The following is a 12022-nucleotide window of genomic DNA, read 5'->3' as shown; positions in this document are numbered from 1 at the left end:
AGTCCAGAAGTCAGCAATCTGAGGCTGGTTTGGCAGCTCCTTGGTCTTCAAGGCCCTGGACTTCTATTTTTCTATAGCATTTCCCTCAAGTTTGCCTCCTGGCCCAAAGTGGCTGCTGGACTTTAGCCATCATGTCCACATTCCAGGCCTCAGGTAGGAAGAAAGGGAAAAGGGCCAAAAGAGCCCACCTTTCAGCCGGGGCAGCTCCCTTTAAGGAATATTCTAAACATTTTTTAAAAATATATTTTATTGATTTTTTACAGAGAGGAAGGGAGAGGGATAGAGAATTAGAAACTTCGATGAGAGAGAAACATCAATCAGCTGCCTCCTGCACACTCCCTACTGGGTATGTGCCCGCAACCAAGGTACATGCCCTTGACCAGAATCGAACCCGGGACCCTTGAGTCCACAGGCCTACACTCTATCCACTGAGCCAAACTAGTCAGGGCTATTCTAAACATTTTTGCACGATGTTGAATTTGTAATCACAAGGCCATAGCTCAGCTACAATGGAGGGAAGGGGCAGGACATGGCAGGTTTGGGTTGGGCACATTGCCTTTCCAGATGAAAGGTGGGTTTATACCAAAGAAGGGAGGCATAAGGCCAGGGCACACAACTCAGAAGTCAGGAGGCGGTAGCTCGCTCTCTGGGGAACAGCTTGACCAAGAGGGAGACGGGGGAGAGCTGGGCCGGCAGATCCCTCCTGCCAGGCCCCTCACCTGTGGTGTGGGGTGTCGTACAGGTCTGAGAGGGGAGGGGTATGTCTGCACAGGTGGGGCTCTGATCAAGTCAGAGGGTCAGAAAGGAAGGGATGGAGGGAATCCTGCAGGTGCGTGAGCTGTGCCCCATACAGCGGGTCCCCTCACTCCATCAGGTCTTTGCTCTAATGCACCCTCCTGGGAGAAGCCATCCCTGACCACCGGATCTGCATATTACACCTCCTTCCCCTCCCTCCAGGCCTCACTCACCGTGTGCTCTCTCCTTTACCGCACCTCCCACTGCCTGCAGGGTACTCATTATTGTCTGCCTCTCCCGCTGGACGGAGGAGGCAGGGATCTTACCTGTCCTGCTCTGCACAGCACCCTGCCCCAGCATTTTGTGCCTGGTGTGTGGTGGGCCGTCACACAGGTTGAATGAATGGCCTGATGCATGAATATGGGCCACGGGGAGACCGGACTGTGTGGGCTCTGGTCATATTCTCACGCTCTGCTGTTCTCTTCTATACTCTTCAGCTCTCTAGCCTCACGAATTGTCATCCAACAAAGGGTGCTGAGAACCCACTCTGTGCCAGGTGCTGTTCTGGGCACCGGGAATCCAGCAAGAAGCAAAGTAGACAAAAATCCCTCTCATGGGATTTATCTCCTAACTAGAGGCCCGGTGCACTAAATTAGTGCATGCGGGGGGGGGGGTGTCCCCTCAGCCCAGCCTGCTCCCTCTCCAATCCGGGACCCCTTGGGGGATGTCTGACTGCCGGTTTAGGCCCGATCCTGGGGATTGGGCCTAAACCGGCAGTCGGACATCCCTCTCACAATCCTGGACCGCTGGCTCCTAACTGCTCACCTGCCTGCCTGCCTGGTCACCCCTTACTGCCCCCCTGCTGCCCTGGTTACCCCCAACTGTCCCCCCCTGCTGGCCTGGTTGCCCCATGCAGCCTGCTTGTTCAGTTGTTTGGTCATCCCTCACTAACCCCCCTGCTGGCCTGGTTGTAGGCAGCCATCTTGTGAGGGTGTGAAGGTCAATTTGCATATTACCTCTTTATTATATAGGATGGGGGAGGGAGGCAGGTAAAGATGTCAGCTGATGGCAGGTGGTAAGGAGCAAATCAAAGCAGGGAGGGGGCTCGGTTCCGGGAGTGGGGTGCTGTGATCGTATGTAGCGTGGCCAAAGGAAGGCATTACTAAGAAGCCACAACAGTGGAGCGAAAGTCTGGAGGAGCTGGGAGCTAGAAGAAAACGGTCCAGGCAGAGGGAACAAGAGGGCAGAGGCCCTGAGGCAGGAGCCTGCCCGCCTCTGAAGAGCAGCCAGGCTGGTGTGGCTGGTGGGAGAGTGGGGGATGAGGTGGAGGGGCCAGAGTTGGGGCAGATCCCTTAGGGCTGTTGGTCAGTGTCAGAATTTCCGTTTGTATTCTGATGGCTCTGAGAAACCATTGGGGAGTTTGGGGCAGGGGAGGGGCATGACTTGACTTTCGTTTTATTTTATTTTATTTTTAAAAATATTTTTATTGATTTCAGGGAGAGAGATAGAAACATCAATGATGAGAGAGAATCATTGATCCGCTCCCCCCCCTCCCAGCAACTGGGGATCGAACCCGAAAGGACCCTCAGGGCTGTGTGTTGAACACTGACTATGCGGGGTGTGGTGGGAGCAGGGAGGCCAGTGAAGAGCCTGTGGGGGTTATTTTCTGTGTCCACTTGCCTGGGCAGGGGAGGCTGAGACAGTGGGCAGGCGTCTCTGAGCGGGTCTGTGAGGGTGTGCCCGACGAGATGAACCTTTGAACTGGTGGACGGAAAAGGATCACCCTCTCATGTGGGCATCACCCCTCCGGTGGGGGCCTGAAGGAAACAAAAAGGCAGAGGAACGGCGAGTTGCTCTCTCTGCTCGAGCTGGGACATCCATCTTCTCCTGCCCTGACAGTGCCCTGGTTCTTGGCCCTTTGGACTTGAACCAGGACTAACTCCACCGGCCTCCCAATTCTTGGGCCTTTAGGTTTGCACTGGGACTATGCCACCAGCATTCCTGGGCCTACAGATCTCAGCCTCCATAACTGAGTGAGCCAGTCCCTCATACTGTGTCTATTTTTTGTTGTTGTTTGTATTTTTGTTAATCCTCACTTGAGGACATTTTTTTTTTCATTGATTTTTTTTCAGAGAGAATGGAAGGGAGGGAGAGAAAGCGAAAGTGAGAGAGAGAGAGAGAGAGAGAGAGAGAGAGAGAGAGAGAAGTGAGAGAGACACATCGATTGGTTGCCTCCTGCACACACCCTGACCGGGGCTGGGGATCAAACCTGAAACCCAGGTATGTGCCCTTGACCAGAAATCGAACCCAGGACCCTTCGGTGTGCAGGCTGACACTCTCACTGGGCATACTGGCCAGGTTCTAAGTGTTTCTCCACAGACACCCCAATGGTTCTGTTCCCCAGAAGCACCCTACCTAACACAGAGGGAGATGCACGAAGTTTCAGTTTAGCTTGACCTGACCATGGTGCCTTCACCCGAATCTTTCTTAGTGGTGCATGTATCCCTCCCCCTGACAACCAAGCTTCCACTCGAGGGATATCTGTGTGAACCCCACTTGAGGACAAGGCTTGACCCCCAGGATTCTCTGTGAATGCAGAGGTGGGGGTTTCAGCTGGCAGGCTCCCAGGTGAATTTAGCCTGCAGACAAGATGCTGCAAACCTCTGAACTTCCTTTATAGGATGTGTGCTGTCTAGTTTTGTCCCAGGCCCCACTGCTCCCTACTGCCTTCCACACACTGCCAGTGTCCCTCATTTACATGATCTGTCTGGTCTCTGAAGAAGACACATGAGGTCAGTGTGAAGCGGTATTGCCCACTCTGGTCTGTACCTGCTGGGATTTCTATTCTACAGGTCTTGTTAGCCCCATTTTACAGACAGGGGTAAGGGAACTGGTTCAGAGCCAAGAAATGACTAGCCCAAGGCCACATGGCTCTTAGTTGGTGATTATGACTCTTGGCTTCAAATCTCCCTCCACCCCAATCAGCTGGCTTTGTAGTTGGTGGGAGCTGAGAGAGAATTCTCTTTCTTCACCAGACAGACGTCATACCCTACTTTTAAGTAGATGATTCCAGAAACAGAGTAAGACAGAATGGACTGTGCTCATATCCCCTTCCACTCTCCAGTAAAGAGAGAAAACATTCACCTGTGTGTTGTCATTTGCACCACAAGACCCGGGCAGCGTGCTGCATGGTCTTACTGTGTGCAACACAACTTTCACTGTTTCTCCAACTGAAGGATTTCTCTCCAAAAAACAATATCGGTTAGCACATGTGTGATTGTCACCACTTATGATTGTATTTTTTTAAAATATATTTTTATTGATTTCAGAGAGGAAGGGAGAGGGAGAGAGAGAGATAGAAATATCAGTGATGAGAGAGAATCATTGATTGGCTGTCTCCTGCACGCCCTCTACTAGGGATTGAGCCTGCAACCAAGGCATGTGCCCTTGACCATAATCGAACCCAGGATCTTTCACTCCACAGGCCAACGCTCTATCCACTGAGCCAAACCGGCCAGGGCTATGATTGTATTTTTTTAAAATATATTTTTATTGATTTCAGAGAGGAAGGGAGAGGGATAGAGAGTTAGAAACATTGATGAGAGAGAAACATTGATCAGCTGCCTCCTGCACACTCCCTACTGGGTATGTGCTCACAACCAAGGTACATGCCTTTGACCGGAATTGACCCCGGGACCCTTGAGTCTGCAGGCCGACGCTCTATCCACTGAGCCAAACCGGTCAGGGCTATGATTGTATTTTTAATTCATAGCCCTGTACTTACACTCCTGTGTACTGCTGGCCCTTGAAAACTATCTTCAGAAGGTGGTTCTTAGTAACACCAGCCATATTGTGAATTAAATTTCATTGGCTTGAGGAAACCTTTGCCAAGGGAACGAGAATGCAACAAAGTTAGAATTGTATTCTCAAGTGTTCCCGGAGCCTCTCCCCAGGACGGAGGGATTCAGAAGTCAAAAGGCCTTTGCCCTCCGGGGGTTTCCAGGAAAAAGACACTCGGCCATCATTTACCTTTTCCTACATCTCCCTAATTTTCTCAATCTGTTCCTATAGCAACCCTGATAGGGATTGGGTTGCTGGAAAAGCATTAGTTTCTATAGAAACAATTTGTTCTATAAGAGAAAAAGTTTACTTGGTGGCACATAAAATCTAATATTAGGATTTTGGTTTTGTTGGTGGATTTTTTTTTTTTTTGTCAGCCAGAAGGATATTTCCCAAACCACCTACAGACGTATGCTGCCCCTCTCAGCTCCAATTTCCATCTCATAGTGTGTTCTCACATGCGTTTCCAGTGGAGTGTAGAGTCTCAGTCCCTCGGGCTCTTTATGAAGAAGATAAAATTAAAAACATTTTAGGCCACTCACATGCTCAGGTACAAGAGGCTGGACTAGAAGGTCTCTTGAGAGAGGCTTTTTGCTGGTACAGGAATTTGCTGTTTCTCTTGACTTCCCTGTGAAAACCCTGAAGGGCTTTTTACTAAAACCAAACCGGTGATTTTGGTGGCAAGAGACAGAAATTTAAGTCAAAACTGGTTAAGCAACAAAAAAGTCCGGGGATATATTTTCATACTTTATACGTCTGGAAGTTTCAGGTACGGCTGGATCCAGGGTTCATTAAGGCCTGGTCGCTTTCCCTTGCTCAGCTCCTCCACCTTCCACGGTGACGGCGTCATTCTCAGGCAGGCTCTTCTCATGAGGTTGGAGCAGCTTCCAGCTGGTGTCGCTGATAGTTCCTGGACTGACATAGGTCCCATGCCCACCCCTGAAACAATCCCTGGGGACCTGAGGGAATGAAATGAGCTGATTGGCCAGGCCTGGGACCGATGCTTATCGTTGGGGTCAGAGGTGAGGTCAGCACCTCCCAGCCCCCATAGACTAAAAGAGAGGGAAGAAAGTTTCTATAGAAGAAAATGTGGAGGCCTAGCTAGAAAAAATGGGGTGGTGGTGGATGTGATTCAGGCCCCTGTCTCTCACTCCAGTGACTGATTCCAAATTGCTGGAGTGGACCCATTGGGCCATCGCCTGAAATTAGAGGGCTGATCTTAAAAACTCCCTTCTTCGCAGCTCGGGCACAGAGAGAGCCAGTAAGGTTTTTCCTCTCTCAATCATTTTGCTTTTCTAATTAACTTGCTACCAGCTCCACCTCGAGAACATCTTTCAAACAAGATTTTTTTTTCTTGTGAAGGGAGCTGAAAAAAAATCAGAATACATTTGCATGTTACCTAAAACATTCTAAACCCGCATCTTATCTTAGTCACTGCACAGTCTTTTATATTCAAGGGTGGTAGCTATATAATTACAACCACCTTCAGCCTCACCAATTCCTTCTTGAAAAGGTTATTGTGAACATGGGACAAAAATCATTTGGAAACACAACCTAGATATGTTTTTCAATTGTCTTTTCATGGCAAAGTTTAGATATTTCTAGAAAATCACAGGTCAGCAGAAGCAGCACCTGAACAACCTCATATAGTGTTTTTTTTGTGTGTGTGTGTGTGTGTGTGTTTTTGAAAAACCTATTCCCTGAGCTGATGGAAGGTATGAGTTATTTCAGGGACAATGCTGGTGTGTGGCCAGTAATTTAAATTAACTGGATTTTCTGGGTTTATGAAAGACCTGAAAATAGGATTGTTAACATTCAGAGAGCATTTTAGTTCGAAGTTAATTTCCACTATAGGGGTTCTTTTTATTTTAAAACATGCTCCGTTTTTATTGTTATCAGCTTGCTAAGATATTGAAAAGTTTAAAATATCTTTAGGATTTTCTTCCCTTGTTAATAAACTGGGTTAATAATTTCATGGGGATTACTTCCAACAAAAAGGGCTTGCATTTTAGGCAAGAAGCTAGTCTGCTGGGATCAGAAGGGAACCCTTTGAAACCTTGAATCTCACGGCAAGACTGAGTGTTTCACATGAATGGATCCTTGGGTCTCTGCGGACGTTTGAAAGGCCCTTCCAGATACAAAGCTTGCGCTTCAGAAGAGAAAACCTTTTAAGTAGGGCTCACAGTAAGGGCTCGGATAAGCCTGGCTGTAGGAGGCGTGCTAGTGTGTGCACAGGTATGCATGCATCGGCGATCGAAGGAATTTGGTTGTGAAATGCTCTTGATAATACCGAGAACAAAGGCTGATGTTGAGGTAAAACCCCCCACGTGGGGCCACCCCAGAGGCCTTAACATCCGGGGAGATGTGGATGCACACGGAGAAGCAGGGACCAGTGCTAAGGTTAGCGCTTCCCAACCTTGAATGTACAGCCACATCCCCTGGGCATCTTGTCGGGGGCGGGGCCCAGGACTCTGCATTTGTAACAAACCCCCCAAGTGCTGCTGGTCTGTGGACCATTCTTTGAGGATGGAGATGGTAGACTGCTTCTTCTTTTGCTTCAACTGGGAAAGAGTCTGAAAATCATCTTTTGGATTCTACCAGTCCTGAGCAGTGCTGGCTTTGGTGTATTTGAGTTTATGTCATACCAGGAAAAGAAATCCCTTTCGAAGGGTAAGGCCCAAGTACCATCTAATTCTGAGGTGCTACATGATGTTCCAATCCTGGCAGAGGACCAGGCTGCAAAGAGGGAGGGAGGGAGGAAAGCGGGGGGGAAGAGAGAGAGAGAGAGAGAGAGAACAGATCAGCAATGATACCGGCAAAACTCATCTTCCACAGCAGGACTGGAAATGAAGCCTGGTGTTTCTTCAGAATTTCTAAAGAATCTTTCTAACTATGGAGACTGTGTCTCCTGAGGGACAGGCGATGCTCCATCGTGTCTTTGTTTATTCAGCTGAAGGCAGTTTCTCTTGTCCCCCTCCCCGGGGAGTGATCCGGGACCTGACTCTTCAGATAAGAAGAAGCCACAGAGAAGCATTTCATCAGAATTCTCAAGGAGGCGGCAGATTCGGAGGAAGAAAGGTGCAGGCATCGCATTGCTGAGCTTCCTGGAGAATCTCAAAGCAGGCAGCCTGTATCAGGCAGCTACTGCTGCATTGACAAGCCACCCCAAAACTTAGTGGCTTCAAACAACAACCTTTTATTATTTCTCATGAGAGTAGAGGTAAGCTGAGCGGTGGTGCTGACTTCAGCTGGTGCCGCGCACATGTCTGTGGTCAGCGGGTGGATCGGCTCTGGGCTTGTGGTCCAGTCTGGCCTTGGCCGGGATGGCTGGCTTTCCTCCATGTGCCTCCTCTTTCCGCGTAGTCTGGGCATGTTCTTATGGTGGTGGCGGTGATCTAGGAGAGAGCTGGCATCCCAGCTATGCCAGAGGACAAGCAGGAATACACACATGCTTTTCAGGCTCTGCTTGAATCACATTTACTAGAATATGCCCTTGGCCAAAGCGAGTTTGTGCCCAAATCCAACATCAGAGAGGGAGGGACAACAAAGCCGGGCAAAGGGTATGTGTGCAGAGAGGCCCTTCATTGGGACCTTTGGTAAAATTCAACTACACAGGCCGGATTGAAAGCTTGAAGTCGAGCCTATAAATCTCTGACTATAGTGGGACTATTTCATTTACTCACTCGATCACTCATTCACTCATTCATTCATTCACTCGTTCATTCATAAAATATTCATCGTCTTTCTCTTATGCAAAGTACCAGGCTCTGTCAGACTTCTAGGTTTCACTTATTCCAAGATCCACACCCACTTAAATTCCACCTCCAGATCATCTCCATGTGGAAACTGTGAAAAGCTTTTGCTCACTCCTCAGGGAAGCTATGGGGCCTGTGGAATCATATCTGTGACATTCCACCGAGACACCGACTGCCCATTGCCATGGAGATGCTGGGTAGCTTTAAAGAGGCCCTACCTGCCACCTAATCCAGGGGCTGCTGCCTTTGAAAATAAGAGGGCCTGGTTAGAACTCAGAAGGGCCTGTGGTCCCCTCAGGCCCTTGGGTTCATCATCTTTTAGAGCCTGTTTTCATCATCATCAAAGCCAATAACAATTCTCATTTTACAGTTCTGTTTGTCTGATTTTGATGGATTTAAAAGCATATCGTGAGTACTAAAGTGCCATGAGAATGTCAGGGTTTCTTATCATTACGTGTAGGAAGGAGGGCCCAATGTACCCTCCTAGTTTGGTAGTGAATGATGTGCTGGCAAACTGTCAGTGGGCAGGGGTGAGGTGAGAGGGTGGGGCAGAGGCCAGATTTGTAGCAATTACGGATTTCCCTGGTGTAATACCTCATGGCTGATTTCTACCGTGGTTGCCACCAATGATTTAAAAGCCGATGTGTAAAGTGCTTGTGTAGTTAATAATCAGAATTCCTGGATATTTAACCACTTACTTTCCCAAACTCTTAAGAGCCTGCCTGAGTTCACCCTGCCCATGTCAGGTCCCACGCTGCTGGGTTTGACCCAGCTCTGCCTCTTACTCTCTCCGTGATTTTGTGACTTTTATTTCCTTATCTGTAAAGTGGGGATATCACAATAGCTGTTTCCTAGGATTGACGTAAAGATTAAATGAGATAACGCCTATGAGATGTTTCCCATATAGTACGTGCTCAATAAATGTCAGCGATTGCGAGCTGTGCTGCATCTCTTGGTCAGCGGATGGTGCAAGGGTCTGTCACTTTCACAGCGGGGTTACCCAGTCCTGTTGGCTGAAAGTTGGCTCACCCCACTTCCTGCCTAGGCCCAGCCTAAGCGTCCAGCCTCTTAGAAATCATTCGTTCATCTCCTCCCCCAGAGCTCAGAGCACTTCCCTTGGTCAGGCTCCTTACAGGCAGCATCTCCTGTAGTCTCCACAGCAGCCCTAGGAGGGAAGGACACGGTAATATTCCCATCTTATAGGGACAACTGAAGTTCCGGGAGGCTGAATAAATCCCACAGCTACAAGTAAGGAGAGGTAGGACTCGAATCCAGAGCCCTTGGGTCTGAACTTCCTCCCTCCCCTTTTGGAAGGAAAAAGAAAGCCCTTTCATTTAATTTCCTGAGTTTTCTCTCTTTTTTAAATAGAGGCCTTATTGAAACTTAATGGACATACATAAAATTCACCTTTTAAAGTGTGCAACTGGATTTTTAATATAGTCATAGAGTTGGGCCACCATCACCATGGCCTAATTTCAGAACATTTCCATCACCTCAAAAAGAAGGATGCCCCTTCTTCTCCCCAAAGAAACCCAGAGACACTGGCCTGTCTCGCTTTCACGGAAACCAGCCTCCGCTCCGCCAGCCGGCCCGGGTACCGGGGAGACTTAAGCAGGAGTGTTTTGTTCACATTCATTGAACACTTTGTCCAGGTCCCAGAAAGCTTCACCTGATTATATCGAGCTATTTATTCTCCCCTCCCTCCCCCTGTGAGGAGGGAACATTTAATTATTTACAGGCTACAGGCTGTTCTCATGTTATTGCCTTGTTCCTCCCATCCTCCATCTTTCTTGATTTTGGAAGGAAGCAGGAGAGTGGTACCTCTTCCTCTGTGGTTAGCAGCCGCTTTTGTTAAAGCCTCGCTCTCCTCCCTTACCCCCACGCCTCCTTTCAGCTGCCCCTTCCCATAGTTGAAGTTCATCTAATTCTAGGCTCAGGGGATGGAAGGAGCTGTGATTGGGACCCCCTGGTGTGCCAATCAAAAAAAAAAAGAGAATTAAATAGTGGTTTTTCCAGACAAACCTGGAGGCAGCGTTTGGTACTTAAAATCAGGCTGTGTTGAATCGCTGGGGGAAAATATGTATCAAATGCCGTCTGATCATAGTATTGTCTGCACAGCCCTTGCATTTGTAAATGACATGTGGCAGGGGTATTTTTAGCTCCTGTTTTTCAGAAGCTGAACAGTTTCCCCCTCCCTTCTCCGTATCAGTCTTCGCACAGGATAATCTCTCTGGTTCTGCTCCCTTCACCTTCCTTGGGCTGTTACGTATGCAAATCACGTTCAGCTCCCTCACCTTCCAGAGTTTTTCTTTGTTCCCCGACTGTGGGTGTGCAGGAAAAACACAGCGACTGAGAAAATAATTCATCATTGGTTACTTCGGAGGCCCGAGAGTCTTCGATTTGTAAGCCAGGCTTGTGGGTGTATTTGTGTTTCCTGGATGCCCCCCCCCCGCCCCCCCTCCAGTGAATCCTGTTGGCATTTGAGATGTAAGAATTTCAGCAACGTTTCAATTGCTCTTGCCGTGAGGGAGAGACCCAGTGCCGGAGCCAACTCAAAACTCACAAAAGGTCTTCTGGGCCCCTCATCCCCGGCAGGATTCGAATCCAGAGCCCTTGGGTCTAAACTTCCTCCCTCCCCTTTTGAAAGGAAAAAGAAAGCCCTTTCACTTCATTTCATTTCGTGCTGAGGGTCATTTCCTGGGTGGCACATTTGGATGAAAAGGTCAGCGCTTGTCCTTGTCCATGAAACAGGACATTCCTCTCCTCTGTGGGCCGCAGGAAGGGAGTCGATGAATTCTTATTAAATGAATAAACTTCAGAACCCAAGTGCGGGAGCGCACAGTGCTTTTTCTTTCTTCCTTATTGTAAATTGCCCGGATCCCAACTGCAATAGTGTTGTCAACCACATCATTAACAAAAATAACAATAGCTCACTCCACGGCCACACTGGTGCGTGCTTTACACGGACACACGCTTTTTAATATAGTCATAGCAGGGCAGGGTTTCTCATTGACATTTGGGGCAGGATAATAATTTCGACAACCAACAATATCTTCAGATATTGCTCAGTATACCCTGTGTGGAGTCCCCACAGTTGAGAACCACTGAAGTGACTTGGTGGGGGGCGCGGGGGGACAACCCAGGAAAACAGTAGGGAAAGGAGAAATAAGAATATCGGAGAGAAACCCACACAGAGAAAAGGCGAGGTCCGAGCACAAGGGAGAATGATGAGCAGAGGTGGGGTCAGAAGACCTTGCCTGGGTTCTTGGCACCACCATTGAATTGGCTGTGGGCACCCTGGGCTAGTCTTTGCCTTCGCCATGCCTTGGTTTTCTCCTCTGTAGATTGGGCCTCTGCTGCACAAAATTAGTTGTAAAGAGCAAAGAAGTTGCCTGTTGTGAGAGTGCAATGCAGGTCCAAGTTATTCTGATTACTGCTGCATGTGCTAAAGACATACAGATTCAAATGAATTCGTCTCCTTGTCACCGTCAGCTGGGCTATGGAAAGAGGACACTCTTGAATTTGCTGTCACCGTGAGAATGAGGAGGACAGCATTATGGCGTTCCCATTTACGATCAGAGCATCACTTGATTGATTAAATGCATGTTTGGACAAGGTGCAGGGCGGCACTGGTGAAGCCAGCCAGAGGAGGAAGAGTTTTGTGGCGGGGAAAATAGATGGGGCATTTACAG

The sequence above is a fragment of the Myotis brandtii genome, unplaced genomic scaffold (assembly GCF_000412655.1).
Source record: "Myotis brandtii unplaced genomic scaffold, ASM41265v1 scaffold225, whole genome shotgun sequence".
Taxonomy (NCBI): domain Eukaryota; kingdom Metazoa; phylum Chordata; class Mammalia; order Chiroptera; family Vespertilionidae; genus Myotis; species Myotis brandtii.
The sequence above is the reverse complement of the archived record's forward strand: the minus strand, read 5'-3'. Positions refer to the sequence as shown.